A 27,741-nucleotide genomic window follows, 5' to 3' on the forward strand; every position below is an offset into this window, starting at 1 on the left:
GCTGTAAATGTCAAATGCTTAGACCAGAGTTTTGCTTACTTCACTCACGGAAAGTGTCTTTGAGGCAGGCTGTGACCAGTGCAGGTGGCATTAATGGTTCTTACAAGCTAATTTTTTCTAGTTACGTCAGATGTCTGCTCTTGCCTTCCTTTGCTGGGACAATTCTTGCTTGATATAGGGCTTTCTAACCCCAAACCAAGATACTTCAAATGTGAATGCCATGAGCATAAACCCAAAAAATCTCATCCAGTATCCAGGCAGAAAATCTGCAGTAAAACAGTGTGTTATTGGCCAGCATGGGCCCCTTGATTAAATATAGGAGACAAATTGCAAGGACTCTTCTTACATTCTGCCAGCACTTGCAGTGGGAATACGAACTGTGGGTACATTTTGTGCAGCTCATGTCCTTAAGGGGAAGGAAAGGTTGAATGAAGGACCTTGCATGTACCCATTCTCCTCACCGATACACACCACAATATTGTCATCTTGGCAGCCAATCTGAAAATGGGATATTGGTAGTGCCTAAGAATCAAGGTCAATTCTCAATTACTCCTGCAATTCCATTTTCCAAATTCTATCCCACTGCATGGAGATTATGGGCTTGTGACAGACAGCTGATTTCAAGGGTATCACTGAATCCTTTATCAGTTAGTTTCAAAGGGTTCATTCAAGTCAGGGCCATGATTTATGTAGTTGATTTTAGGATTATTTTTTTTTCATCCTTTCACAGTGAAGCTTTTCCTTGTTTTTCCAGTTTCCAGTGAAGAGATGTTAGGATATTCTTGAAGTTTGATATAACTTGTAAGAATAAAGTTAGGATGGCTCAAGACCTGGAGAGGTGGTTTACAATTTATCCAGTAGGTAAATAATGTTTTTCTCAAACAAGCAGTGACTGCTGTTCTGTGCCTGGAGGAATAGAAACTCAAGACCAGAACTGCTCAGCTTCTCCTCCTTTCTTCTACTGTTTATTTTGCAAAAGTCAATCTCTCTTTACACCATAATTAAGAAGAAGGCAATTCACCACATATTATAGCAGCTTGTGTACAATGGTAAAAAACAATCTCTCCTATGTGAGTCTCTATGCAAGGCTGCAATACAGATTATTGTTACTGTGGATAGTAGTAACAGTGATAATCATTGTTACTGTATACCCTGTAATCTACCTAAAAAGACATACTCAGATCATTAAGACATCCAGATTATGATGAATGGTTAATAGGATTTTTTCCTCAGATCCAAAATCATGGGTTGAATATCCAGGACAGAATTTGAGCCACCTCATTCTTAAACTGTGGTTGTTTTGAACAAAGAACAGAATTTGGCCTCCTATGCATTAATCCTGTCTTCATTCTCCTGGGCTGTGTGCTGCTCAGGGCCGGGACCTGCAATTCCTTTTTGTTCTGTAAAATCCTAAGCACGCTCCTGGGTCTTATAATAAATAATAAAAAACAGTCCTAAACAAAGCAATAGAACTGCTTTCAAACAAGGATTTTTATTGTTTGCATAGCACAGACTTCCATATGTTTCTCAAAGTTTTCCTTGTGAATTATGTTGCCTTTGATAATTACATCACAGGAAAAGGAAACGGTATTCAACTGGCTACTGCACAAATGTAAGCTAGCCTGTAATAAATGCAGTCTTTCTCTGGTACACATATCTTTTTTACAGCATCTTTCTTAACAGTTTGTATGCAGCTGCTGTTCTTCTATGCTCAGGTAAATTACCATTGAATAATAGCAGTGCAAGGTCAAAAATCAATTAAATGGAAATTACAGTTATTTGTTTTAAAAGCTCAAGCAATATTTTATATCACAAGTCTCTTAGGTGACAGGTCAAACAGGTTAATCAGCAACCAGCTTTCTCCACACTCCTGACTCAAGTCTGCCTTTAGCAGGAATGATAGAAAAAGAGTATGAAATGCTCACTTATGGTCAGTGACAAAGATGTGGGGCCTCTGGAGAAATTGCAATTGCAAAACTTACTGGCATCTATCCCTGCTCTGCTACTAACGTCTCTTACTGTACCCAGGTAGCACAGATTTTAGAATAACTTGGAGAACTACACTGTGTACTGCTGAATAAATACATCTAGCTTTTCAGCTCATTCAAGCTTTTGAAAAGTCTCAGGCCAAACCCTGCATTACATCATCTTTTGGGATCCAGATTTGCGCAGCTATAATGTAGATTTTCCAAGTAGTCCTTGTCTGTCAGCAGTAGAAGATGTCTCAATTTCTTTATTCCTCTCTTTTTACACTTAAATTGTGGTTTTCCAATTTCTCCTCATTTCCTGCAAGTGTCATAATTGTAAAGCAAATATTGTAATGCCAGAAGCAAATATCCACATCTTCAATTGTAAAATATGATATCAATATATCCATGATACCTGTGTTGGAAAAGTAATAATAATTTTGTTAACTCAGTGACTTGGCTAAAGAAGTGATTTTTAACTAATCCAGAGCTAGTTAAGAAAATGTTAAAAGGAGACAGACAAGACAGGTTGTGTGTATGGAGGGGCTTACAGTCATAAACAGCATCTGGCACATCTCTTACAATCTGTTTGTATCATCTACCCCTATATCTTTTTATCTTGACCAGTATATCCAGCATGCTTTATCTCCAGCTGCCATCAAGTCTTACAAGTGAAAGCACTGCCAAACATGCATTTCCAAGATGATCCATTTCTGTGTTTGCAACATATCTAGGCACAGTACAGGAACCGACTTGTTATGTGTATGTATATATATGTTGTTTGTGTTGAATGTTGAAATGTAATTTGCAGCTCCAGACCTAATTACTGATGGAATTACAACTTTTTTGTATCCAGCTGCTTTTCTTTAAATAAATAAACAAAGCATAAAGTTCTTTCCTGTACTGTAATTAATGTCATGGTGACCTCAGCTAGGTGCACAGTGAGGTGGTTTCATCTTGATTCAAAACATAGATAAATATTTAGGATACCCATTATAGATAAGGACTCAAATGAACCACCTGGATCAGCAAGTCTCTGGCAACCATGCTCTGAAATACCAGCTCCATCTCAAAGCCAAAATGTATTCTCACCCTATCTGTAGTGATGAGGGCAATGCTTCTAGAGCATCAAAAGTGGTAGAGGGATGCTGCTCCAAGGGCTGGAAAACTGATGCTGGTTTTCAGACCCCTCTAAAAAAAAGAGGGCAGAGCTAATTCTAGATTGTAATCTAAAAGTTAATGGTGTGATGCCTAGCTGTTACTGCACCTGTGTCTGCTTATCTGCACTTATGCTTTTAGTCATTTTATTTATTTAGTGGCCAAGAACTTGCATTGGTCTCCTCAAGGTTTCCATTCATTATTTCCTGTAAAAAGAAGATAATAGGTATGTCTAATATAAATATAGTTATAAGATTCCTATACTGAGATGACAAAACAATTAGGTGAGTTATTTAAATATTAATAATAGGCTGTTATGGGGTTACTTGTTTTCAGACGTTTTTATGGTATTGCTCCCATTTTCTTTGGAAAATATCACTCCTTTTTCCTTATTCTTCTTTCTTTCTCCTACTTTTCCATTCCCTTTGCTTTGCTGTCTTTACCTTTCCATAATACAATGCCTTATCTTCTATTGATTTGTTCCCTTTCCTTTTTTATTTATATTTTATTTTGCCATTTTCTTTTTCTGTTGGAGGGCAGGAGATAAAGCACATGGAGTAGTGAAATGGAAGAAGAACAACATGGTAAAAGTTATTAGCAAGGAATAGTCACTCTTTCCAATTTTAGACTGACCCAAGAATGAAAAGGAGCCACAAAGCACCAAGTTCTTTGCTTTTTCTAGCATTCAACCAGATACATGTTTTATAGGCAATAGTGTTAAAATATTGCATTTTTTTCATTGTTTCTAAGTACAAATAGCTTCAAACAAATAGTTATGTGAACTAATTTTTACAAAGGTTATCCCAATGCTACTAATATAACAATGGAGCATTTCACTACTTATTGTATGATCTGTATTCTAAACTGTACCTTATATTCATAATTACCAAATAAACTAACAAACTTCTCTCATAATGTAATTATTTACAGCCTCGTGTTACATTTTTGCTTTGCCAAGAATGCATAGGTCCCAACCCCTTTAGAGAGGTCACAACATCAGTGCCATGTTGTGAAGTGCTGCCTCTAATAGCCATGTCATAGGGTATCAAGCAGGATGATTTTTTTTCCCTGCAATAATACCAATGAGTAAAGCAGGGCAGAATTAAATGTGTACTGTATCCTTTGAGAATATTATTTTGTGCACTAGACCATAGAGGGAAGTACAATGATGCCTTTTTTACATGAATACTCAACAAAATAATAAACGTACTGAGCTAAGTTATTTTGAGGACACTAACAGGTGAAATGTGATACAAGAATGAGCCCACTTAAAGGAACACCTGAAAAATAAACTTTGCATTGTAGAACGATATAAATTTCACATACCAGCAGGGAACTTCAATCCGAATTATTTTTGTGCAACATGCTTGTATGCATAAAATGGGTTTCTACTGTACTTTGGCTTTAAAAACATTATTCACTGCTTCCTAGTACAAAGCCCCAGCAGGCATGCACTTGGCTAGCTGGTGAAGAACTCTGCCCCAGTTTTCCATAATGCATTCATGAAGGGATTTGTAACAACCAGTGGTTACTGCAGCAGAAAGACTAAAATGTTGTACTGTGGCACTTTTGAAACAAACACAAAAGTTCAATCACTACATCTCTAACAGGCTAATGATGTGCTATAAACACTGGCATATTGCTAGCAATGTATAATCCATACTCAAAGCAGCCATTCATTAAGACTTATATATATATATTTATTTATTTTTTATATATTGCACTCCTCAGATTAAAACTATGGATTTCTGAACCTCTTCTGGTGACTCAGCCTCACTGTGGTAAGTACTTGCACCCTATGGGGCTCAAATTACCAAGAGCTTTACAGAGTCCCCAGCATGCATACCTCTCAGCTCCCTACATCTCTCAGCTCTCTTTTGTGCAGAACAGCCATTGTCTGGGCATCTACGATGAGGCTGAGAAGGTCAAAAGGCTCATTGGTATATCGTCAAGGTGTAGAGCCATGGTCTGCAGCAAATGAGCCTGGAGAGAGCAGCAAACTGCAGTCAAAACGAGCCTCAGATCTGGACTAGAGAGCTGTGACTATTAAGCAAGAATAATTAGGTTGTTTAATACAAGCTAGGCTTACCTAAAGGTGAAGAACAGCACCACCTCTGTCAAGAAAACACGGCTTGTTGGAATCAATGTCCTCCTCAACCCTGATTTCTTTCTTCCCTGCTTTAACACTACTGAGAGCTTGCTTCTCCCTCTTTTCTGTCTGTGTTATTTGTTTCCAGCAGTTCTCAAAACTCTTTGCCTTAGTTTCACCCCTCCTGTCTTCTAGGAATTTTTCCTGCTTTTTGGAAGCCCTTTTTAATTAATAAAAGTTTAGCCTGAAGCTGTATGAGGAACAGCGTGGAAAAAAGTTGGAAGAAAACATTATCATACAGAAGATTTTGTCTAAATCTCTATGGGAGGAGACAGGCACAGAGAAATAGATGCCATGTATGGGCCTCTCCCTCTTCACAGACTTTAGATCTTTCTTTGAACTCTACTCCATCAAAAAATATTGCTCAGAAGCCTGCTGAGACGGTGCAGTACTCAATTATAAGAGAATGTGTCTTATGGGTGACAGCACTGACAAGCTACGTTACTGCAAATTCAAGTAATTGGGAAATGCAAAAACAGATGGATGGCACTTTTCTGGATCTTCTGCCCATGTGCCCCAGAAAAAGATTAAGAGCAACATCTGCCCCGGGAGGAGTCTGGCCACTATTCAGAAGCTCAATCTGGGCAAAGCAGTGATGGTCAGCAACCCTCTATCAAAAGGCATGATCAAGTATGGTGACACAGATGGCATTTCATTCTCTATACCAGAAGAAAGGCAGTAAACTGCATTGGATCAGGTTTAGCCCTAAAAGGGGAACTAACAATAAATATTGTTCAATGCAACCACTGTGCTATAAATATGTAATGTTATAACTGAGATTTTTCTAATGAATGACAGGCCTAGTGGTTTTCCAGAGTTTACCCTGAAAGATGCAAATTCCATCCATTTTGCACTTGCAAGGTTGGATTTAATCTTCAGTGACTGCATTTGTATTTGATTTAAACCCTTGCAGATACTGGATACCAGCTTTCATCTGTGCTATTTGCTGGAACTAATCCCTTCTGGATTATACCCTTCTGGAGAGCCCAGGATCTAGATGAAGAATAAAATATACTGAAATTTTTAAAAAGAAGAAGAAGAACAACAAATAATAATAATCCAGGTATGTTTTAACACTGGTATTGGTGCAGACTGTCTTTCTGGAAACTTGATTTACGTGTGTGTATCTGAAGAAAGAACACTTGAATTAGCATAAAAGTGCCTGTGAAGAAAACATTTTCCTCTCAAAACTCTAAGAGGAGAATTTTTCACTCTGAAATGAAACAAAGCATGTGTTGCAGCTCACATGCTGCAGCTACAGCAGAAACCAAGCCTCTTAATGTACAAGTCTTAGCAGCTCATACCTTTCTCATGAGTCAACATGAAATTAACCCTTTCATGTACTGCAATTCATACAGAAAATATAGTTTGAAATTTCTTACAAGTGTTACTTGCTTCTACAGACCCTGCCTTGTTTCTGCATAGGCTTTATTTTTATGGCAGGGTAAGAATAGTGCCATCGTGTATTGGAATAACACCATGCACATTGTACTCAAGTCTGAGTCATACCATTTATGAAACAGAAATATCAGGGAGAAGGGTGGGGATTTGGGGCAGCTGGGGAAGAAGTTCAATGCAGGAGCCTCAGCTGGGCCTCCTAATACTACTGTAATGTCAATAAATCCTAATAATAGCAAAAATGAACCAGTTGAGAAGGCATTATTATTTTTTTTTTTTAATTATTATTATTTTTTCCCTGCAGGCCAAGGAAGTTATTAGTTTGATTTGCAGTCAAATCTCAAGTAGAGCTGGATGGTTGCCTGGATCCAAAAGTGTTCGCCAAGCACATGCAGTGAGGGACACGAAGCCCAGGAAATGTGGAGACCAAACCACGTGCACACCTTGTGGGGACTTGAGGCTACAGCAGTGGATTTAAAAGTCATGTTTAAATTTAAGATTTTTACAGTAGGTTTAAAAGTCACCTTGCATAAATATCCATCCTGCACAGGTTCTTCTTTAACCAGATTCACTGAGCCTTTTGTGTTTTCTTCCCTTGTGATAATAAATTCACTTTAAAGTGATAACAGATGGGGGTGAAGTCCATCTTCAAGGTTTAGAGAACAATGGTAAAACTTAAGAAAATGCTTCTGGAAAAAAAAAAAAAAAAAAAAAAAAAAAAAGACAGTTTGCAAAAGTCTGACTCCTTTTTTCCAAGTAATTTGCTGCTTGTTTAATTATACATTTCTGTTTCTCCCTTGGTGGATCTGAACTCTGCTGACTGAAATCCAGAATTTCCCCTCCCAAGCGGAGGCACGAACCCCCGCATACTGGAGCTCAACAAAAAACAGCAAAAACCTACAACTGGATTTTCTTTCCCTAAAATTACTCCTTACCTTTCATAACTCCCACACAAATAGCTGTGATATTGTAAATATGATAAATCCCTCTATGTGAGCTGAATAAATTGATTAGAAGCAAAATAGTCATGTGGGCTGGACTAGATTGGCTTATTAAGGATTCAATAGATAATTGCTTGCACAGTGGGACAAAAAAGAAGGAAGAAATAAATACAGAATGAAATATATGTTTGTTTGTAGAACAGCTGATGGGCTACTGGCCAGGACAGGCTGAAAAAGACTGCAGGAGTTTTGGATACAGTGAGAACCTATTACCGCTGGCTGTCATGGAACAAAATTGAAAGGAAGAAGTCCACGGACTGCGGTGCCTGGAACAATGTAGCTGTGGTTCAAGGGTTTTTCTTTTATGGCCTGATTACAAATGCAATATAATTAACTGCACCATATACTTGCACAGTTCTTTTAATCCAATGATTTCAAAGAACTTTACAGAGCATAATTAAGTAAGGAAAGATATTGACCTGGGAGCAAAACTTGGAGATGGATCTCCCAGCTTCCCACCCTTTCCTGTCTTCTTTGTTGGACGTTTCTCTGTTTACTGGATTGTGAACAGTTGGGCTGGAAGGCAAATCTAATTAATAGTAAAACTTGTTTGTGTGAGGTAGAAAGAGCAGGAGCATGTGCATTTGACTGGCAGTCTGAAAGACAGAAGGCGTCTAGCAAGAGTAATGAATCAGGTAAGCATGACAGAAAAGGAACAGAATTAGTCTGTGTTATTAAAAGGGCTAAGGAGGAATGGGACAACCTTGAAAGTGTTGCCTCTCAAGGAGGGTTTTGTAATATCCTTTGTCCACAGGAGCTCAGAAGTCCTGTCCTCTCTAATAGTAACATGGTCAGTTTTCTTCCTTCTAAATAAGGGTATGGACATAGTCCTCAGCAGCCAAAGCAAAGCACGAATCTATAGCTTCAGGGAGAAAAAAGAGAATCCCTAAGTTCTCTCCCTTCTATTCATTTTTCATAACTTTCTCAGCAACCATCAAAGGACCAGATACACAGCACGCAAAGAGAAAATGACAGATTAACTAGCTCCCAGCAGATCTGCCATACCCTGGCCAGGCAGTCAGTCTCCTGTTAAAAAGAATTTCCTGGTCATTCTCCTAGTCTGAATGAGTGGGAAAGTGAGTGGCTTCACATCATCCACATCTTAGGCAAAGATGACTAAAGTAGAAGAGAGCTGGACTGTTAGTAAAGGAGGAGGGTGTTAACAAATGGCATAACAGTAGCTGAGAATCTGAAGCACATTTTAAAAATCAGTGATCCTTTTTCACCAGATGAAGGGAAATCCTAGAGCTGTGGACAGCTTAGGTTTTATGTAGGAGGAGAAGTCATGATTGCTGCAGAACAGCTGAAGAAACTTTTAGAAATTCTGAGCATTTACACATAGGTTGATCTGATGAGACAGACCACAAGTCAACAAGATCTCTGTGCCACTGGAAATCTACCAAAAATAAGAAGAGAAACCTTTTTCTAAAATGAGTATTCCAGGACAATAGGCTGCATGGCTACTTAATCAAACTGTCCCAGTGAGGTAAAGAAGAGTTTGAGCAGTATAAATTTGTCTGTAATACAATTAAAAACATGAAATAAGTTTTGGGATAATGGTACTGTAAATGGACAAGCTGTAGATAAATGTAGATATTCTTAAAAATAAAAATAGAATGTTAAAAAAAATAAATTAGTCCTAACACATAGTACTAGGGTCTTAGGCAACCACTGAATATAATTTCTGAAGGTATCAGAACAAAACAGTAAAGCCTGTCCAGAACTCCTGTAGGACCCTGTGCTGAGGCATCTCCCAGGAGAGGATATCGTCTGTGGCAGGAAGAGGAGAGCCTCTCCACAGAGGTGGATGGTGATGCTCCATTCACAAGTGCTCGTAACGTGCTTGGAGATCCTTGACAAAAGGAGCAGCGCTATACACATGTGAAGTGTTATTATTATTCCTGTTGCACAGGTTTATTAAATTTAATGAGGACACTGAGGGATTCCATTAATCCTAACCACAATACCAGTGTCTCTCAACATTTTCTTGATGAAGCCATTGAAAATATAACAGCTCTGAGTGCCTTGCATTTTTACACTGTGAGATTGTTAAGTGCACTCTACATGCAACTGCATCTACTCATTACACCCAACGTCTATTCAGGCTCATGCTTCATCTGCTTGGCCTCTTTCACAGTAGAAGAATAGGATCCTACGTAAAGTCCACAAATATATTTTTCCCATAACACTTTGCTATAAGTGAACATTAATTCATACTAAATTACAGTGGAGCTTCCATAGAATTACATACTACATCTACATGAGTATCCAGGGAGCAGCTTGATTAATATCATTATCACAATGAATAGTAGAGGAATTAATGTGGTTTGATGCTAACTATAACAGAGAAGCATTTAGATTTTACTTTTGGAAGACATCTTCCTTATTTTCCTATATGAAGTCCTGCCAGCTAGAAGATAGAAAGTGTGGAAGTGACAGTCAGCTCACCAAGGCCTTTCCAGAGCAGAGCTGTTGGATTTTCACCCGCTATTAGGATTTGTTTTTTTTTAAAGTCCTGCTGTGAGTATATATATGCATTCCATCTACACTTTTTTTTCTTTTTTATAATTTGAGATCTATTTTACAATAAAGTTTGTACTTGCTTATAGTGAATTTGGGAAAGCTTCACCAACACATTTACAAGTACTCCTAATGATTTCTTTCCCTGTTATTAAAAAGTTATAAAAACTAAAAGCAAAATTATAATGAGATGCAATACTGAAGTTATAAATAACAAATACCCACAAGAAAAAGTATCCATAGTAACCAGCCAACAGAAGCACGTCTCTATAAAATACACAATGATTTGTATTATTTGCTACTGAGCATTTCTTTTACAGTACTATCTACAGAGCTCAGTGACATACACTCATAGATACACCTTTGTAAACTAAGTAGATGAACCCCATGAAAAATCAGGTGCATACAAACACAAACACATATGAAATAAATGTATTGCTTAAAATACCTTTTAATAGATGAAGATCTTCTATTAATATACCGCCAAACTAGCAAAAATTTGTGTAATGGAAGTAAGGCTACACAACTTCAGTGTACGAAAATACTGGCTCTGAAATACTTGTCTTCCTGCCAGGTACACATAAACAATGAAAAAAGTGCAAAGGATGAAGTGAATGTTGTACAAGATGTTACAAGTTCCTGTTTTCTTGTATTTTTTCTTTATTATACTACATTAAAATTTTGTAGAATGTTACCAGCCCACTTCTCTGGGGCACTGTGCTTCTAAAAGGTGAGTGGGCTGGCATTCCTACAGCCTGGGGCTTCCTTAATGCTAGTAAGGATCACAGCAGAGCAAGCAGCTACTCATGTCTTTTATGAATGACAAAAAAAAAAAAAAAAAAAAAGATAATAATGCCTTCTCAACTGGTTCATTTTTGCTATTATTAGGATTTATTGACATAACAGTAACAGACTTAAAGCATCCTAAAATGGTTATCCTGGGGACATTAATTACTGCTCTTAAGCTCACTAACCCCCACCTACTTACAGTTAGCAGCTGCTGACTTTCTTTAGGGATAACTACCATTCACTGTTGAATTTGAGACAAATAAAACTAACCATAAGGTTTCCAAGTGCAACCTGCTCACTTCAAACATATTCACTACTGAAGAAGACTACACTGACTACTTAGGCATGTGTCAGTCATGTATGCCCATACTTTCAAAATAGCATCCAAACAGGAGCCCTCACAGTTTCCTGCTGTAACATGTAGCCATAAATTAAGCTATAAAAATAATCTAGAATTATGCACAGGTCTTAGAGGTGTAACATGACAACCAGCCTTCTACTTACTACTTCAGGGCTTACTTAGTTCACCTAGTATCTAGTTTTGTACCTAATTAAAAGGTCTGTGCACAGATTTAAAGCAAGCTAACGTAGGATAAGAGTAGGTGTGGAGCGGGGTTCTGCTGCATGGACATGTGGGGTCATCTGCAGAAGTGCCCAGTTTGCCTGGGGTGAAGCTCTGCTGCCCTGAACTGCAGTTTCTCAGGCTCTGGTCTGCCTTCCCAGCTCCAAGAAGTGGTGGAGCAAAGGGCCACAATGGTGATAAAGGGACAGGAGCATTTCTCCTATGAGGGAAGACTGGAAAATAGAAGGTGCAGGGGAATCTTATCAATGCTTATTAATACCTGAAGGGGGGGGGGGGGGGGTGCAATGAGGGCAGAGACAGGCTCTTTCAGTGGTGCCTGATGATAAGACAAGCAGCAGTGGGAAAAAGCTGAAAGACGGGAGTTTCCTGCTAAACATCAGGAAACACTTTCATTGTGAGGATCACAGGCACAGGCTGCCCACAGAGGTTGTGGAATCTCCCTCCTTGGAGATCTTCAAAAGATTCCTAGACATGGTCCTGGGCACCCTATTCTAGGTGTCCCTGCTTGAGCAGCGGGTTGTTGGACCAGACAACCTCCAGAGGTTCCTTTGACCTCAACCATTCTGTCATTCTGTGATTTTTTTATTTTTTTTTTTGCTCAGCAAGGCACAATTAGAATGTGGAGTCAGCAAACAAAATGAGAAAAAGAGATCACTAAAATAGGGGGCGCTGGAGGGGCACTGGAGTCACTGGAGACTACTACTCTGGAGCCGTGTTTGGTGTGTTGGGCTGAATGAACCCTTTTTTTCTTGGTAGAACAGGAGTAAAGAAAGTCTTGCAGAGTGCAATTGTTGAGACTAGGAATAGGAAGTACAAATACAAAATGCTTTCAAAGTTTATGGCCATAAAATTCACAGCCTGCAAATAAAACATGCAGAAAGTCTACAAGTTGTGTTTCTGTGACTTTTTTTTTTTCTTTCCTGAGATGGTTTCAATAGTTATTTACTTTTACACAAATTAGAGAAATGTCTTATAATAGATATTAACTTCTATCTCAATGCCTATCAAATAAAGGAAGTTTAGCAAGTTTCTGTACTTATCACCAACAAGTGGTGACATGTTCCTTTATCATTACATCCTTTAAAAAATAATAATAATAAAGTATTTAAATGCAGTTCTATCTTAAGAACTAATGTGATAAAAAATCCTTACAATGCCTTCTTATTAACAAGACTCCTAAACTTTCACTGTAGGGATTGATTTAGGTAAGCAAAGAATAAAGCAGTGCAGGAGTGCATTAGATATTATGTTGTTTTGTTACAAAGAATGAAGTGAAAAACAGCATGAATTATACCTGAAATTCAAGAGACGCATCCTGACTATGAGGTTTATCTAACTCATTTTACGAAGCAGAAGGCAGAAGTGCTGGTACTTCAGAATTTTAGGCTGCACTTGGACAAAACACTAGAAAATAGATGTAATAAGTAAATCTGCTTTCACAGGGTGAAAAAGATCTAATGCCTTTTACTGATTCCCAACTTCCCTGACAGCATGTTTACTCACATTATGTTTTTGGTGGGGGACAGTGAAAGACATTTACTTAGCTCACCGCATGTCTTCAACTCAGCAAGCTTCATAAGAAACTTCTAGATGTTGCAGACATGAGTGCTAAGTGCATAGTGTTAAGGCACTTGTACTTATCCAGCTTAGAAAACACAGAGAATACTTCCTGCCCAGCAGAGCAAACACTTTATACAGACCTCCTTCATTTTGCCAGAGGAATGAAGCTTGCTGGTGCTTTTGTTTCCTACCAAACACAAGTATTTAGGTTTTAGTTTTGACATAGGGATTAAAAGCCTTGACAGAGAAGTAATGGATGATGCCTGCCGGTGGGCTGGCTCCCTCAGGTAGTGCCTCATGGCAGCCCTGGTACCAGCCCCACTCCATGCTCACATCTTGCTGGGGCTCCTATTGTAGCTAATCTGCTGCCCAAGCCAGGACAAAGCAGGATCTCCATTTCCTGCACCAAGGTTTGAACAGGATATCTGCATCATGACATTACATTTTTTTAAAACATTAACAAAAAATTAAAGTTTGTTACCTCAGTAATCTGAAATGTTCCATGAACAGCATTAGACTTCACAATGTTTGAGCTTCCCTTCAGCTTTTACTGGTGTAAAAATGGATTCTGGGATTCTGGGAAAATAAAGGTTTTTTTTGTTTAGTTTCATTTTTTTTTTCTTTTTTTCTTTTTTTCTTTTCTTTTTTTTTTTTTTTTAACAAGAAAAATTTGTCTTTATTAATCTTTTCAGAAAAGGCTTGTCTTTTGGTAAAGCTAATGTGTTGTATTTACACAGTGAATGTGTACCAATGTGTTTGTATGCACATTTCCGTTATAAATGGGTAGAACTGCCCATACAAAAGAACAACTAAAAACACTGAAGAGGTACTTAGAAACAAAAGCCTAAAACTGAGAACATAACAGGACTGTTAGTTATGATATGATTATACAGTTCCAAACTTAAAAAATATGATCTACTGCCACCTCCCTCTTGTGGACAGCTATTTATAGTGACAATTGAACTGCAGATAGTTGCTTAGTAGTTTTATAGATAGCTTATTGAATGTGAAAAATTACAAATGCTGATTCCCATCTACCGACATTTATACATTCATTATCTCTCACATTTACCAGAAAGCATGCTTGCTAGGATCACTGCCACAGTAGTAATTTACTAATACACAGCAGGCTCTGGAAGACCTAAAAAGTTTGCTAGTTACCATGAGAAATATTGCCCTCAGGAAATGCATGATTCAAAACCAGTTTGTACATGGTGAGTGCCTACCCATAACCATGTATAATTCAAGTAATTCATGAACCGGTAGGAGCTTCACTTGCTACTCCTGAGACAACCAACAAATGTCATGGTATGAATAATAGAAGAACACGTATATTTGTATAGCACATTGAATTATCTACTATAACTCCTCAACTTATTGCAGCTACTAGCAATTATCCCTGTGCTAGCGGACACTGAGTAAGTGGAATATTTACCTGATTGTTTTTAAAATTCTGAAACCACTTGTCTAGAGCAGTCACTATTACTTTGCTCTGCACAAGGGAGTCATCAAGAGCTATCTAATGCTGAGGGTTTGTTTTACAGCTTGCAGCTCAGAGTGATGCCAGTGTCTAGTTTCTTTTCCAGTGGGCTACTTTAATTTTGCAACTGTAGGTGTAGATAAAATTTAGGTCACATCATTCAGAGATAGTCACCATCATTTAACTGTAACTATCTAAAATGGTGGGAAGGAATATGTGATTTGTTGGGTGATCTATCCAGAGTATAATAAGGCTCTGATCTAGTACACATTAGCACTCCAGTGGGTTTGTTCACTTGCATTGTCCTGGCTGGGTTTTATCTTCAACACTTCAGGTGTCTGGAATATAGACATCAAGAACCATGTAGTTGTCTAGACTGCTTGCATACCCAGTGGAAGAAACAGGCATTATTTATTTCAACATCTAGCAAACATAATAATAATCATAAGAAGCATTCATTTGAAAGTTAGATGGTTAGGGGAAGATGAATTTTTCTCCAGATGTACCTACCCCTTCAACTAACTAGAAAGATTCTAGAATGACCCCATCATAAAAACAGACATCTAAGTTGCATATTTAAGGGAGATGAGCCATACATTTCTTGTTGACAGAGCAACTGTTCCAGGTGTGAAATGCTGAATTTGGATCCATGAGTACTACAGATTACAACCGCACTTTATATTTTCTGGACTGCCTGTTTTTTAGCTCCAAACAGAGGCCAGGTGTTAATTAGTCTTCAAAATTCTATGAATATGATTTTTTAAAAAATATTTTAGATGTATTTCAAAATATTATACTTAGTATTCCAAAGTCAATTGCTGAGTGTGTGTTCTTTTTCTGTTTAAAAGCAAAAGCAAAAACAAACAAATACACAAAAACCAACACATTTTTTTCCCTTGCTTTTGATTTACAGAAAATGCAAAAGGAAGTTGCATCTTCACATTTTGTTTCTTTTCTAGCCAAATTGTTGATCAAAATGGTATATTACCCAAAATGGAAAACATTTTTAGCTCATTATACTTTGTCTGGTGTGAGCCATTTGGTGTTTTGAAATGAGAATAGTACAGATATTTGCCAGAAAATCAATGGAAAATTGTACACATTTGAAGAAACTTGCACTTCTGTTTTTAAGACACACTAGCTTGCCACTCAGCCATATTTTTCCCAGCACATCTGGGCTTTTCTCTGTAAATGCCAGGTGAAGTTGACAAGATTCAGAAGTGTTTTGTTGTCACTATTTTATTTTTTTTTTAATGTGATTAATAAATGTACACAAGCAGCCTGCCCATGAATGCAAGTGATCCATATTCCCTGGGCATTATTCAAGAAACCAAAAATAGTCTCAAGTTAAAAAATCTTGATATAAAGCAACCTAGCAGTATTTGGCATAGTGCAATGTGCAGAACAATTGGAGTGTGGTAAGTCTCAGGAACATAAGTTGCACAGATTGGAGTAATGTGACTGGTAGGGATTTAGCCCAATGCAACTCACAGAAGCCTATATAAGCTTGTTAAGTGACGTGAAAGACAAACTGCTAAATACTAAGGAGCAAGAGAATCACAAATGACGTGCAGGATACTTTTCTCCACCTTGCAGGAGGTTTGAGTTGTTCAGGGCATTCCCCTCCTTACATGCAGCATCATTTTTTGATGATGATTTCTGATGATTTCTTCTGGGATCTCTGTATTGGTTTACATTTTTCCTGGGAAGCAATGTCTCAGGCTGGACATAGATTTCATCAGTGAAGAGAAAAGATGAAGGATTACTTTGTGTTTTATGTCTGTGGCACTCCTAGTTACATGTTTCAGCATGAAACTTGTTTTATTCCAACCATAACTATTGGTTATTTTACTTATGTTGAGTTTGCAATCCATCAGATATTTTTTTTTGCAGAGTTACTGCCTACCACATCATTACTCCCCGTAATTGTGTGTGGTTGATTATGCCTATTTAAGTAGAATACTTATCACTCATCTTTACTGAAATGCATCTCATTGTATTTCAGACCATTTATATAATTTGACAAGAACTCTTTGATTCCTAATCCTATACTACAAAGTTTTTACTCCCTCAAAAGTATTTTGAAAGTTTAATAATGTATTTTGTTATTCCAGCAGGAAATAAAAACCTTTTTTCAGTATCAGATGTAGGACAGGTCTGCGCAGAGCCAGACTTGATACATGTTACATGACAAACCATGGACAACTGCTTGTTGACTGAAATTTTCAAACTGTCACTTTTATTTCACAGCAGTTTCAACTAGAGTGAGCATTCATCTCCAGCTCTCTTAAGATGAATGTCATCTTATGTTTCCCCTGTTCACATACACCAGCTCTAGGAGGCAACTGGCTGGGACTGAGATAATAAAACTGAACATAAATGTTCATTATGGCATTAGGGACACCATTATTCAGTGTAATTCCTCCTGACCTTGAAGATCCTTATAGCTGGCTTCTTTTCCACTTACAGTATGTCTGGCTCAACCCTACAGTATTTGGGTTTGGCATGTGAGAGGTAGGAAGTCTGCTTTTGGCAATGGTATGTTTGTCTTACACCCATAGGACAGGTAGATACACAGAAACAGAATTCCCCAGAGAGAGCTGCTCATGACTTGGCTCTTAGCTGAGGTTTGGGATGCTTCAGTTACCTTTTGCCCTGCAGTAATTTAGGTTTATCTATGGTTTTGCTCCTGGTCTAGCCCTGTTTTGTTTCCTGAGGTAATAAATCTTTGGATACAAGAAGTGGCTACTTCAGGGTGGTTGCACAGTACCCATCACAGAGGTCACCATCCCTGGCTATGGTGTGTAAGTACTACTCATATGATGATCATCAACAATAATGTATATTTCCTGTTTTGCCAGCTCCTATTAAGTGGATCATGTGTCATGGATTCCGTACCATTCTTGAAGATGTTTCTTAAGTAATTTTGTCTTCTTGTCTAGATTTTCTTTATATTTAATAAGCACAAAGGTTGTTCCCGTGGAGCAGGAAGCCTACATGATGGAGACCACATGAAATCCTGATGGCAGACGTTGACTTGCTGGTCAAGATTTGTCCTTTCAATTCCACTTCACTTCCAGAATCATTCCACTCAGCACTCATGTTTCTACTGTTCTCTACTTGCTTCCTTTCCCATTATGTAATGCTTCATTTCAATATTTACTACTTCATTTTTAGAGGGGAAGAAATTAGTTTTAAGGGATTTATGTAAATGAAGACTTCAAAATAATTTTCTTGTGAATCCTTTACTTTCCTTTTCTTAGAAAAGCAGATTCTATAGGAGAAAATTAACAGCTACCATTGTATAGTCAGTTTCACATTATAGTGCTTTCAAATGTTAGTTTGGGATTTGCATCTTTCTCTGCTTTATTTTGGATAAGCTAATTAACTTTAAAAATAGTCTCCATAACATGCAAACATGGGAGAAAAGATGGTGGAAGCCAAAAGGTTGACTACAGTACGATTTGCATTGAATTAAATTAAACTCCAGTACAGAACAAACTCTGTGGAGTGCACGAGGACAGTCTAATTTAAAAGAGTGTGCCTTGCTATGCTGCCTCTATAAACGTGATCTGCTTTTGGCCTAATTTTCTGTGACAGTGTATTTAATAACAGTGGTCTCTTACTGAGAATACGTTCTGCCTCTTCTGCTGCTGTGGACATTATGGCTCTGTAATCGGCATGCCTTTGTCAATTCAACACTTAATTTCTTTAAGGGAATTAAGATCTCTTAACAGTTAGTCATACAGCTCGAGGTGAAGAAATTTTTTGTTGGTATTAAACACCTCAAACCTAAGCCATTTCACATTCATTCCTCCTCTGCTTTGTTAGGTATCTATTAGAAAAAGCAGGAACTTATAAAATAAAAAGGTTCCCTTGTTAGACTGATTATTTAAAATCCTAGAACAGACTTTCAAGGGCAGATCAGGAGTTTCACAACAATATGGATTAATGTGATTTTTTTATGTGTGTGCTAAAAATATGTGGGCACTGCTGTTTGATAAACGTATTATGGGGAATGTGCATTTTTCATTTATGAACATTCATCATTAAGTGGTTTTATATTTAAAACATTACCTAATGGAGCTGCATGGAGTTAGGAGCCAACATGTAGCTGTACTTCAGAGCTACTTGGTTTCCAAAGCAGCAGTCCTATTTAAATGTGTACATGCCTTCTGTGACCTGACATATTAGAGTTTTCTGAATTCAATTAAGTTTGAGTGTGCAATTTTTTCTTTTTTTTTTTTTTTTTTTTTTTCTCCACTGCAATTATGCAGGATACAAAGTATATATAGTAAGTCTATGAACATGTTGTGCCTGAAGAGCCCAGCAGACATGCTGAAGGATTATTTTTCTCTTTCCTCAGTATTATACAAACAATTGTAGGATTCAAAATCAAATGAATCTGCATTAAAGTTTAAGGGTCTTCTGTCTTGCTCTGCTAGATTAACTATAGACACAACATGATAAAAATGGTACTTGAATTAAGTCAAGTTCCTTATCTTTATGAGTTTTGCATACAGTATCCAATATAGCATGTTATGTATCACTAGCATATAACCAGTTTGGCCACTGGAGCCACAACATGCACAGGTCCAGGCTTGCAGCAGGACTGCCTGGTACCCTGTCTCTTGCTGCAGTACAAGTATCCTTATTAACAACAGTGGTGAGGCAGGAGACATGCAGGGAGATTCCTCCTTCTTCCCAGTCATGTCCCATCCTCTCTCTCCAGCCCTTTGTGCTCCTCCAAAATGGTGCCTTAAACCCTCAGCAGACTGTAGCTCCTCACCTGAAAGGGGCACAAGAAGCTGAGGAAAGTGGCCCCTGTTGCTTTGCAGGCAACATCAGCAGGACATACCAGTTTCTGGAGAGAGCAATGGTCCACTTTTGTAGTCATGGGTGTAGAGCAATCTCCACTTCCAGGTCTTCCAGTGTAATGTAGAATAGTAGTAGTCACACTGATGAAACACCAAGTTAATGGGTTTCCCATAAATGCAAAAATATAGCAGGACATAGCTTGGGAGCACCACTGAAGCTATCCTGTTGTCTGCATTTTTAAAGTTTAAACCTGTTGTCTCATTCTTAGCTTAGGAACGGGAAGCATCTGATCAAACAAATCTGAAGAAATGGAGACTGCTTATTTTCTGTATTTTCACTTTCCATTCCCTATGCACAGGAAAGGAGGCCACAATGAACTGTCTTGGACTAGACTGGAGAAAATGGATTTCAGTGCAACCCCATTTTGTCAAAGGGGATGTCAGTTTCCACGCTGTGAAACTTTGGGATTTTGTTGCGGTCTAGAGCAAAACTGCAGAAAAGCATAGCCATTCTCCCATCAGCTTTACCCTTCACTTTCCAGTTTACCATCACTCAAGGCTAAGCAGACATAGAAAACTGAGGTGGCAGCAATTCTGCAAGTGAAGGTGACAGGTAGGAAGCACGGGCTTAGGGGACCCCAAAGGGAGTTTTAATTTTAAAAGGGTTCATTATGCTACTGCATTTCATATAACAGAGTTTGAGAGGAGATGCAGTTACACATAATGAATTATTTTACATTCTTAAACCACTCACTAATTTAAGCCAGACACAGGAATACTGTATGCATCTTTTTATATAGCATGCATATTGTCTAAATTATCTCTTTATTACTCTCGCTAAGAAGTGTATGTATGCAGTTCAGAAAAGAGACAGCACATAGCCAAAAAGAAGGAAAAAAAAAAAAAAAACAACAACACAAATATATTGAGGGGATTACTTCATCATTTGCTTCATTCATCTCAATCCAAGACAGAGAATTTATTTAATGCTTCCTGCAACACATACATCCCAATGCAAAAAAAACAACCAAGGTGATTTCAAAGGTGTTCATGTTTACCTTCAACAGCATTATTTGCTGATGAGTTTCACTCAGCCTCAATCTTTTAATTGCTTTTACAAAAATGGAGTACCATGATTTCTGTCTGGAAAATAAAAAACCTTCTCTCTCCTTGCTATCACCAATCATATGTGAACTGAGAAAAATCTTTCTGTTATCTCTTCTACAGTTAATGCTGGCTTTATAATGATAGTCATAGTATGCATTAAATTTACTTAGTGATACATTTGTATGACTAGAATAATGGCAATTGTCTCCCTACTCCACGTTGCCCCTATACCCTAACATTAACAAAGCCATGTCTTTAAGTGCATCTTTCTCAAGCACTGATTGCCTGCCACAGACACCTGTACTCTGTGCCATGTTAAAATGTTAACAATAAAACTTGCAGGAGAGGATTGATGTGAAAAGGTGCAAAAGTCAAATGGAGCCATATCTAATTTTATCTTGCTGTCATCCTATGGCGCATTCCCAGTCATGTAATAATAAAGAGAACAGAGGGAAGGCTGAGAAGAGAGGAGAATAGTAAATTGCTTTCTGACAACTGGCTTCTGACTTTTAGTTTCACACACACCTCTTCCTCAGGTCTATAAAAGTGTACGTACTGAATTCAGAATATGAAAATATAAGAAGTAAAGACAATATTTTCCAGAAGCAAAATGATGAAAGAAGCAACTTTATACAGGGATATAGCTAATGGAAAGCCCAACAGGAATTTTCAGTGCCTGCATTTTTTAATGCTCTCTTCTTGTTTAGGGGTGCTTTATTACAGTCAATTGCTCCTCCTCATTAACTTATAGTTTGGCGCTGATAGCTCTATAAACTGCCCTAACAGCCCCCATGAGTACTGCTGTAGTCGAGGATCTGGTTGTGTTTCCATTATAAACCTAGTTTCAGAGATATTTATAACTCAACCATTTTAATTTGCATCAGGCTTTGGGGAACTTGGCTCACAGGTCAACAAGTAAAACAATTTTCAGCTTATGTATTTGAAAAGAAAAGATTTTAGCCAAGAGCAGTTTTCAGTACAGAAAAATTCTATCATGATTTAGAAGCTTCCAGGATAAGGGAAATTATATGCTCTTATGCAGCAATTATATAATGCGAATAATGTATGTTAAATTTGTTTATATAAATGTAGATTAATGAGACACCATATTTATGTTTTAAGTTCCTTTAAAATCATCATCAAAATACATTACTTTCACACATACCTAAATAGTGAAAGCATGGTTCGTATAACTTTCAATTTTTGAAAGTTTGTAACCTTTTTTTTGCATTTATAACTGTTTCACAAAACATGTAACAAGAAAATATTTATGGATAATAGCAAAAAAATAAAAGCACAAGAACTACAAAATCATCTAATCGATTAGTTTGTGTTATGTAATGATAACCCAATGTATTAGTACAAGAAAAAAACAGTTGTCATTTCCTCTTTTTGGGTCCTTGTATCTGCCTTGAAGGTACACAGTACCACATTCAATCACTATTAATAAGAAAATGAAAGAGGATTAATTCTCTTTCAAGTTTTGGGCTGGTTGGTATTTACCTTTTACAGTTGGAGTGTTTTTCTACTGTGGATATATTTACATAAATATATTTGTAACATGCATTCAGAGATTTGTTTGAATATTCAGTAATATCTGTCTTCTGGCAAATAGTATTTTAACTTATATTTATGGTAATTTTCTCAGTTTAACTTGAGAATCTAATAAACAAAATTTCTATTCTAGATAACTTCATTGAGATCCTTCTCTTTATTAGTGTTTTCTATTGCACATCTGCTTGATGCATGTATTTCATTTCTGTCACTAATAGTCTCAGCTCTGCTCTAAACCACATCGTTTCTAGTCTAAGTCAATTCAAATGCTTTTTTTCACTTGATAACTGGTCTTTCACTCCAGCTCCTCTGTCAGCGAGCTGCATTACTTCTTCTAGCTCACTGACACAAAAACTGAACAGAATCATCCTTAATGATTACCCATGTAGAGGTCCATTAGTTGCATTTCTCTTTCTGAAGTTCACAATTACCCTCTGTCTTCAATGTTTAAGCCAATTTTGCATCTGTGCACATACCTTACCCTTCCCTCTGTACTTGCTGACCTTGTAGATTAGCATTGTTTTCTCTTTATTTTGTCTATCAAGATGCCTTAAAGTACAAGTAAGTTGCGATGATGGTTTCCTTTCTCTTTTTACTTTACCTGCCTTTTCTTCCCCCCTTATCCCTACCTGCTTCAGTAACATCCCTTTTTAATACATTCTCAAATGTCTGACCAGAGCTGTTTCCTGCTTTATATGAAGCTATCTTCCCTATCATGAGTGCCGTTTAGCTATTGCCCATTCTGTCACAAAACTTTGATCTAGCTACAAAACAAGCGTTTTTTTTAATTTTAGATATACAGGAGCTATCTTTGAAGTATAAGAGCATGTACTGCTATATATAGGTATGTATACAAAAAATATATTGCTAGTATTGCTAGTTCACAGGATAGTATGGAAATTGTATTTACAAATATTTTCACTTGGTTTTATTATGAATGAGATTTCAAATAGGACATTTTTCAGTTCTCCACTGGTTTGCGTTAAATAAACTCCTATCCGTACTGGTCAGTTTTCCATAGCAATATATTAAGTATTTCCCTGAATATTTTAATTCAGTACAGCATATCTAAAATAGCTAGTTTTAATGAAGAACAGAGTATGTATATCCACTTTATCAACTTGATCGGCCGTGTCAGTGTGTTCAGGGTTCTGTGTTCCTAAGCCTGGGGGTGAGGGGGAATAGTTGATATGTTGGATGCATGGTTTATATGCAAGTGGAAAAACATACCAGGAAATACTGGTGTCTCAGATGGAAAGTTTTTTTCTATTTTTTTCCTTTTTTTTTTTTTTTTTTGTAAAATCCCTGTTCTGCAGATATATTACAAATTAAGATCACAAGCTTGTCCATTGCAGATTGGGCAATTTTGTGTTTAAATTTTAACATATGCAGTAGTACTTACAGAACACTTGAAGCTCTGAAAATTTGATATCATAATTACCTTTGCTAAAATTCAAAATCTTTCAGTTCATGAAAGGTTACAAAATAAATACATAAATGAAAAAGCATTTTCTATTCTTCCTGAACTATAATAAAAGGTCAATAATTTTAAGTTGCTACAAAATTCAATTTCTGAGAATTTTCATTATCAAAACATGACCTATATGAAATAAACTTTTAAAAATTGAGTGTCTGCTTTCATGAGGGTCAAAACCTTTTTTCTTACCCTCTGTTGAACTTCCATCATTCCTACATATCCTGTATCGGGATATAATATTATTTGACAGCTGGAAAAGTCAAAACATGCATTTTATCAGTCCAACACATGCCATGTTATCAAGACAAATCTTTACAAAGACCAGCAGAGTAAGACATTATTCTCTTTTTGACAAATCAGCATTTTCGGACTGCAAATAGTTGTGATTGTTCTAGAAATAATCCAAAATATTTGACATAGTCATTGTGAAGTTCGATTCATGTCTGCTGAGATCCTCAAAGGAAACACTATAAATGGAAGCACGTATCACTGAAATGATGCCCACAGTTTCTTGGGTTCTTTTAATTTTGTTTTGAATAAGTCATCATTGTTGTTGCTGTTTTTTCTTCCATGAAAACTCAGAGTGGTTTTACAAATGAGAAATTTGGGGAGCTTTATCTAAAATATGTTAGAACTAAGTACTCATTTAAGAATTACATGAAGCATCTTCACTGGCTATATAAGGGACAGAAAGATCTCATTATCTTTATTCTATATCCAGTCCCTCTGTAACTCCTATTTCCAAGGAAGATTTAAAATCTTTCTCCTTTGCCTCTTCCTGATGAATTATAATTGAGCTTCAACAGGACTACATAACTGCTCAGAAACCTCTAAAATAATAAAATTGAATTTTACAGGATTTCTCAGATTTTCTGTTCTACAGAGCCTTCTTAATCATTTCCCCAGCTGCAGAAAGGCCTTGGTGAGATAAAAGAAGCAATAGTTTATTTTTTATTTTTATTTTTTTTTTAAGTTTGCTAGTCATGTTTTTTGATTTTTCTTCCATGACCATTTCTGAGGAATATGCTCTCTTTCTCACTACAATAAATAAGACTGCTGTAAATAAGATCTGTGTCTAATGAATGAGTGGACTGTATTATATTTTGTCACCATAGTAAAATTTGTCTTCAGGGAGATCAAAAAAGACAAGAGGAAAGAAATGCCTAATGTATGCCTTTGAAGTTGCTGCAAAAAAGGGAATGTAAATAGTCATGGAAGAATACTATATTGTATCTTCACTAAATGGCAAGGGGCTTTGAGCTGTAGGAATGATCTACTAGACCACCCAAGATCAAGTAATATATACCATGTTCTGTGCCTTATGTATTCTATCAAGTCCTTAACATGAGGATACATTTACCACACAAAAATTTAGCCACAGGAAAGATTGTTCCTATATTCATTTAATCTCTTATGCATGTATGTTGGAATAATTACTCATGTACTAAATATTGTAAACTAGAAAAGAATTGTTCAGTTGCAGCTATCTGCAACGTAATATCCAGTAGAATAAGCAACAGCTAGATATCTTGAATAAACAGTTCATTATAGTTAATTATCTGGATCTTATCAATATCAAATTAAGTTCAAACAAATGCAAATTCAAATAAGATAGCATTTTAAAAGTTACAGGAACAAACAACAATGCTTTGCTTCAAAGCCTTAATCACCTGTTGAAGGAGAGCTATGGTGTTCACTGATGTTTGTTGTTCCATTCACAACAACATGCAACTATTGGAGACAGAATACATTGAAAAAGCAAGCCATTCAAATGTAAGATGAAGTTTCAAAAGTAGCAAAAGGAAAAAAAAAAAATCTTAGAATCTGTGAGTTAACCTTGCAGACTCTTCTTTCACACCATGGGATAGAGAAGGAAGAATCAAGCCCTGAAGAAGGCTGCCCTCCAACAAGACAATAAAAATACTATGTTGCGAACCAAACTCATCAAGAACTCAAACTTACCAAAAAAACACCATAAGGTTGGCATTCTTTCCAAAATTAATAGAAACAGAATTACAATTAAATGAAGTTGTATTAATTGGTACGCAGAGGGCAGAACATGCTGCCCCTCATCCACAGGCACTTTCTTTGACTCATACACAGACAAACAGAAAAGGAAAGTTATCAACTTTAAATGATTTAATTTCTTCCCGATTTAAAATATCACCATGTCAGAAACACGTACCCTTCATCTTGCAGATATATCACTCAGCTCTCCTCCTGTCTACAGGGTCATGATGCCAAGCAGTTGGCTTCCTCTTAGGAAGCATTTTGGCTTGAATTTCTGCAGCTGCATAACTCTTGTTTCATGTTTCCTTTTCGCTATGAACAATCCACAAAATAGCCTATTGGAGGTCTGTACATATTCAGAAACAATGAGAACTACATAAAGACAATAACATAAGCATTGTTCATATTTTTTGTGATATTTGCATGAACTCGCCAAACCAATGCTATCCTATTCCAATTCATTATACCACTTGCTCCTACTCTGCACTGCATTATATTTATGTGGGAACACTTGCCAGTGTGTTTATTTCCATTTATTTTTCATTCTTGATTTGGTTGGTTTCAAAACTACTCCTGCTACTCTGCCCAGGACCTCACAACACCTTGACCACAGGCCTTTGAGCAGAGCTGCTTCAAGAGAAGGACTAAAGGGAGCTTTCTCTGATTTTGATGGCACCAGGAATTTACTTGCTGCTGAATCCGTTTGGGCCCCTTGGGCCTGTCAGTTCAGGATCTCATAGGGATCCAGGGTGTTACACTCCAGAATATGCAAGGAAATGTCCTGTATGCCCAAGTGCTATACAGATCTTAAAACTATCCAGATTTCCAACAGGACTCTGGGGGAGTCCGTGTTTCAGCTTACAAAAGTTGATTTCTAATTGTACATATTTTTTACCTTAGGAACACTTTACTGAGCATTCTGTACAGATAAGCCTGCCTTACATATCCTCTGTTAGAAGAGTTTTGTTGCTTTTCTTACATTTTGGTCTATTGCAAATGTATCTCATTTATATGCTATGCACTACATGCAACTGAAATGTGCATTAGTCCAAGTGAGATAATAAAAACTAGAATTCTTCAGTGTCCTTGCTGTCTTCATTTTTCACTACACTTTCAACAGAATCTCACCTGTCACAGTCTTCAGAATTCAGTTTATACTTTTTTTTTCTCTTTGCACATTTGAACTGTCTCTACAGAAAAGAAAAAAAAGGAAAAAAAAAAAGAAAACATACCAAGGGATAGGATATCTAACAAGAAATTATATCTCTGTGATGAGTTACATTTTTTTATATTTTTATTTTTTTTTTTAAATTGCTGTGGCCATGCTTTTCAAGAATAATGCTGCAAAAATCAAGATTGCTCCTACACTGAGAGGTATATATTTTCACACCACTTTTTTTACTTACCCTTTTTTACACTACTTACGTTACCCCCAGGTCTAGGAACAATTTCATTTCTGTGTGTGCACTTGCAAGCTCATGTAGAAATCAATTTTGAATGAATATGACATTTCATAGTAAATACAATTTTCACCAATACCAGAGTTTTTACTTCTGAAATTTCGTATGTGCAATTGAAACTATATCTAGTAAATTACAGATACTTTGGAAAGATTCATATGTTCATATGTTACAGGTTTTAGATGATCTCTTTCTTTGGTGTTATGTACTGCTTCTGCCTCAGACTAGCCCTTAGACCCAGGTTGACATTCATTTTTTATTCCAAATGAAATGAGGCTCCTGAGAGGTCTTAATGGTCTGAGCTGGGAGGGAAGATAGTATGTAAACCTCAAAGGGCATACAAATAAGGACTGCCCAATAAGCTAGCATCAGGGAAGTCATAAAATGAACTTTGCTACTTATATCCTCCAGCTTCACAGTGATATTAGCTCTGGAAGAATACTCTGTATTCCCATAGGTACATAGCCATGGAAATATTACTTCTGGGTACCAAAAAGCTGTTATCTTATAATCTTTATACTCCTCTGAGAATCCTTCTTCCATATCAATTCTTACACTTCATCCCTCCAAATAGTTTGTCAGAGTCTCAGTCATGACAGCATTGTATGAGGGTCACTTTTGTTCTTCCCTGTCCTGGCTCATTTGTGCATCGCATAGCACTGGAGACTACTCTACACCTACTCACAAGAACTTCTATGGGACAAAATAGCA

At 37.0% G+C, this 27,741-nt stretch overlaps 1 long non-coding RNA gene across 1 annotated transcript; it reads right to left on the reverse strand.

The window, feature by feature from the left end:
* Window positions 1–890: 890 nt before the first annotated feature.
* LOC137856048 (uncharacterized) lies at window positions 891–27,530 on the reverse strand. Its single transcript, XR_011096158.1, has 3 exons — window positions 13,607–27,530; window positions 7,197–7,361; window positions 891–2,382 (listed from the first exon to the last, which is right to left on the reverse strand). It is a non-coding gene; the product is annotated as an uncharacterized lncRNA (long non-coding RNA).
* Between the last annotated feature and the right edge of the window lie 211 nt (window positions 27,531–27,741).

This window comes from Anas acuta, chromosome 4 (assembly GCF_963932015.1).
Source record: "Anas acuta chromosome 4, bAnaAcu1.1, whole genome shotgun sequence".
NCBI classification, from domain to species: Eukaryota; Metazoa; Chordata; class Aves; order Anseriformes; family Anatidae; genus Anas; species Anas acuta.